The 5,160-nt window shown below is 48.1% G+C and overlaps 1 pseudogene; it reads right to left on the bottom strand.

Annotated features, from left to right (window-relative positions):
- Positions 1-3,132: 3,132 nt before the first annotated feature.
- LOC146889461 (large ribosomal subunit protein eL28 pseudogene) lies at positions 3,133-3,571 on the bottom strand (annotated as a pseudogene).
- Between the last annotated feature and the right edge of the window lie 1,589 nt (positions 3,572-5,160).

Genomic DNA, 5,160 nt, shown 5'->3' with positions numbered 1-5,160 from the left:
AACCATTGACTGAGTGGAAGCCTTGCAATCTAATAACTTCCGCAAAGCCCCACCTCTGAATACTGCACTAGGTTCCAAGCCTTCAGCATAGAACTGTTGGGGCATTTCATGTCCCCCTTTAGTTTCCTCTTTCCCACCTTAAATGGGTATCAATCCTATTAGATTGGAAGTCCAGCCTCATGACTTCATTTAACTCTCATGGCATCCACAAATGCTCTGTCTCCAAATACAGAGTCACTCTGGGTCAGAACTTCAACATGTGAATTGAGAGGAACCAGATTTGGTCCCTAGTTCAGCTTCCCTGATGCAATGCCCAGGTTGCTCTGTGCAGGTCTCCCCTGAGGATGGGAAGGTGTGCTGTAGTACAGACCACTGGGACAGGGATGCCTCAGACCTATAGCGGAGTCTAGATTATCCATTACAGCCAAGGATGTGGAAACATAGTCTCGGTCCTAGAGCATCTTGGGGAGCAACATTTAAAATAGGATTTCTAGGTTCACTGTTTGTTTCTGGGCTGTTTGTTTCTGCTGTGGGATCCTGTCAGCTGTGAAGATGTGTTGTTCTCATTTGATAAATAGAGCAACTTTGGCCTATGGCAAGGCAGCATAGAGCCAGGCAGGAAATCCAAGCAGAGATATAGGTGTAGAAGGGCAGAGTCTGGAGATGCCAATCAGCTGCTGAAGAAGCAAGACATATAGAAAATGAGGTAATGACCATGGCCACGTGGTAATACATAGATGATATAAATGGGTTAATTTAGATGCAAGAGCCAGCTAGTCATCAGCCTGAGCCATTGTATTGTTTTATACATATGTATAAAGATATATAATTATCATTACTATATAATAATTCTTAACACCATAAGTAATTTTAAGCCTCTGAGTGGTTTTTGGGATCTGGAAAGTGGGAGAGAAACCTCTGATTACATGTATCCATATCACAGACAGATATTATCAGAAGATCCAGCTCAAAGTGATGCTGAGCATCTGTGATGCAGAACATCCCCTTAGAAACTTCTGGAGACTTCCAGGGAGTTCCCAGAGTTTGTGAGGTATAAGTGGGGAGTCAATTATTTCGGTTGTCTTTAGAGGCAGGCCGGCCCAGAGGAAGGTGACTTGCCTAGAGTCACCCAGAAAAAACAAGAAGGTTCTAGTAAAGCTTAACATGCAACTATACTCAAAACTTGGCATTCTTTTTGGTCCAGATGACCCTGAACTCAACAGAGTATCAAACCACGTGGTGTTTAAGACAGAATTCTCTCCTATTCACCACCCAAAGGATTCAGTTTGGGACTCTACAATGGCCTTGGTGTAAAGAATTTTAGGAAACCACTGGGTATGTCAGGGCTGCTGCCACTATGAGTGGGAGTTTAAGCTCAGCTGGCTGCAGCTCATCCCTGTCCCCAGAACTATGGGAGGCAGCGAGAGAGAGGAGTCCTCAGCCCAGCTCTTCACACTTGGCTTTGGAAATTCCCCTGCTCCTGGGAGCTCTGCTCTTCCTGCTGTTTTGGTTTGATTTCTAGGAGGCAGGCTTTCCTGCTTCCCAGGCTGGCTTTGACCGCCTTCTCTTCCCGCTGGCTTCCACCCCCTGAGGACTGGGATTGGAGATATGTGCCAGCCAACCCAGTAAGAGTTCTGTTATCGATGCCACCCAAGAACCAAAGCTGCACCCTAGAGCGCCAGGCTCTATCTGCTCTCATAGCTTCGCTAGGTAGCTTCTTCCAGAATGTTCCCCACACATTCATACAGGTGGAGCGCTTGCGTAAACAGCAGGTGCGGCCAGGCAATTGCACTAATTATCACCATCTGCATGAATAGACTGGAGGGGGGACGAAGCCCAGGCGATAGAATTTTCCCTTCTTTGTTTTCTTATTTCTGGTGGCTTAAATATTGTGTTTGGTTTAAATACAGACATGATCCGACCACAAACATTATGGGCGGAGAAGCCAACACAGCCCACTCGTGGAGAAGACTGCGGCTTGCAGGTACAAAATAAAAATAGCACTTCCTGCGTCTCCAGGTGTTCCTGGCTCTTCCTGGCATGTGTCACCTCACTCCCACATAGGACTTCTCTGGGGACTGCTCACTCTTATTTTGGAGAGGAGGAACTAGGGGAGCATTTAGACGGCTCCAAGGTCACAGAAAGTTAGTGATGGAGGGGAAATGAGATCCAGATCTAGGCATGGCTTCCTGGGCCCCGGAGGCTGAGAAGGACTAAGTTAATAAAAGAATAAAAGAACCAGGAATCAAACTCCAGGTCATGGAGCATCTTTGCTCAGGTGATCATCCGGCTCAAGGGCATTCACGAATCTTCTGGGCACTTAGGTTATGAGTGTTTATGCCTTATGAATAAATAACAGGTGGGAGCCACCTGGAACAGGTGTCCCTGGTCAGCATTAGGGACTTTGAAAGTTGAAGCCTGAGGAGCTAGCCTTGGCAGATTTGCATGAAGTCTAGTTTGTTTTTAGGTCCCTGCACCTGTTGTTTTCTCGGGGCGCCCAGAAAGCTCTTCCTACACAGAGCACGGAGAGGGGCTGGGTGTGAGGGCCCATGCCTTGAGACAGCAGGTGTGGTATGGCCCGGGGGGTGGGCATGCTGCAATTCCATTCTGCTACCTGTCAGACCTGTAGATGAGAAAGGCAGGGAGACCCTGACCTCTCCACCAGCTCAAGGGGTGGGGCCAGGCACAGGGACACACAGGCTGGACCTGTTCATTGCGGCTGTGAGAGAGCAGGGAGAGGAGAGACCCCTTTGCTGTAGGAGGTGTGCAGCAGGGCTTAGCTAGGGGTAAGCCCGTCTCTTTGGAATCGTGATTGCCAGAATGCAGAAGACCTGCGTTACTTAGAACCTGAGTCTTCGGGGCTGAAGGAGTGCGTGGGAACACTGAGCTGGCAAGTATCTTTAGACTCTTCAGAGCATCAAGGGCAGACATCTATGAAGGCACAAGTATCTCTCCTGCCCAGTCCTGGAGCCTTGTTAAAGGCTGGTGCCATCTGGTGATGGTACCAGCTGTAATGAGGCATTTCCGCTGGGCAAAGCAGATTCCCTCCCCTCGGGCAGTGGGAGAGCAGATTTTCTTTTTTTTTTTTATGGTTGAAAAAGTCAGTAGACTATTGCTTCTGGGGTGTAGGGCTCAGAAGCTCTTGGTGGGACGGGTCAGTTTCCTCTTCACCACCACAGGTTTCTGGCTTCATAGTATGGCACTGGCCCTGTGGATGGCCGCCATGCGCAGATCGGGGCGGCACTTGTTCTTTCGGATCATGTGCCTGATGCTGCTCAGGGGGGCCCGTGCATTCTTGTTGATGGTGGTCCTTACGTAAGGTGTAGCTGGTTTGTGCTGACCGGATCTGCGTTTCATGACCACCACGACCCTTTGCTGTCGGCCGCGGGCTCCACTCCCACTGTCTTGCGATGAATCAGCCCGTTGTAGCGGAAGGAGCTGCGGACTTTCAGATTATTGGGTTCGGTGCTGTACGTCTGCTTATTCCTCTTGATCAGGAAACTGGAGCAGTTCAGAACGACCATCCATTGCAGATGCGCAGACATGGCGGGCACCTCCTCTCCTATGGCGGACGGAGCCGGAAAGAGCTGGGAGAGCAGATGTGTGGTAGGTGCTACTTTTATTAGGCATGAGATGGTGAGGGAGGGCCATCAGGAAGGCTGCTCACTGCATGAGTAGAAAGACTGTTAACTCAAGGACATGGGTAGTCGCTTCTCTGCGGCTATAAGACTCCACACACCTTGGCAGCAGTGCCCAAGGTCGGCCCTTTGGAGGAACTAGGTTGTTGTGCCCTTTCCTGCCTCTTCACTCTTGTCTCTGGCCACTGGATACAACTTCAAACACTCGTTACCTTGTCCTCCCCTTGCCCCCTCCCTACCCCTCTCAGTCATCAGTCCTGACTTCTCTCGTGTTACTAGAATCTGCCTGTAGCAGCGTTCTAATCTGGATTCTCCACCTTAGTCTTTGGTGTTAGGTTGTATGTGACTGGAGCTCCCGAGGTTTTCATTTGCAAAATGCAGATGGTTTCACTCCCATGATTATCTCTTTATCCTATGGTGTGGCTACCAATGCTTCAAGATACCCTCTGCCTCTTCCTGAAAAAAAGCAGACAGCTGGGCATGTGAAATATTTCTTTACACTGTGTGAACATATATCATTGTGATTTGTTTAAGGGAAAAAAAAAAGCTAAATGGCCAGTAGCTAGGCAGTATTTTGGGGGACAGAGAGGATGCTGGGAAAAAGAAGGGTGGAGCCGGGAGTCAGCAGTCAGACTCTAAGAAGCAGCATGGAAAGTACATAGATGATGTAAGCGAGCCTGGGGCCGCCACATGGCACATGTAATAGAAATGGGTTCATTGCAATTATAAGTACTAGCTAAAAACAATCTTGTGCTATTGGCCAAGCTTTTATAATTAATAAGAAGTCTCCATGTGGTTATTTGGGAATTGGCTGGCAGGACAGAAATCTGCTACATGGGCACAGTGGTGCATGTGCCTGGAGTTCTAGTTACTCGAGAGGCTAAGGCAGTGGAGTCAGGAGAGACACGGAAGTTGAGAACAGCCTTGATGACATAGTGAAACCTCATCTCACACACACACACACACACACACACACACACGCACACACACATACACACACACAAAGAGAGAGAGAGACAGAGAGACAGAGACAGACAGACACACACAGAGAGAGAGATAGAGAGACACAGAGAGAGAAAGAATTAAAGCAGAACTAATTCCACATTTATGGGGGGGGGCAGAAAAAGGGCCACCTTTGAGACCATTTCTTCAGCCACTGGGTTTTCCTTATCTGCATGTGCCCTTTGCCCCTGCTGGTGTGTGTGAGCCAAGGAGAAATTAGAATGCCAGTGATCTGTTAAGTTTTGTTGCCTCAGCAAGGTGAGGGAAAAAGAGTAGAACCAACTCCTGAAAGTTGTCTTCTGACTTCTACATGTGGACTAAAGTTTTACTCTTTAAAAAATAAACAAAGGTCAATGATGGCGTCCAAGCAAGAACCTGAAGACCAAGACTTGGGAGACTTTGTAGTGCCTGCCACATATGTCATGTATTCTTTCAAAGTAATGATTAGTTGATTCTTTGGAAATTTCATGTTATTTTTAAATTTTATCCACTCCAACTCTTCCTAGATCCAATGCTATCT

The sequence above is a fragment of the Myodes glareolus genome, chromosome 25 (genome assembly GCF_982192425.1).
Source record: "Myodes glareolus chromosome 25, mMyoGla1.1, whole genome shotgun sequence".
Classification (NCBI taxonomy): domain Eukaryota; kingdom Metazoa; phylum Chordata; class Mammalia; order Rodentia; family Cricetidae; genus Myodes; species Myodes glareolus.
This window is presented reverse-complemented; position numbering and strand designations above follow the sequence as displayed.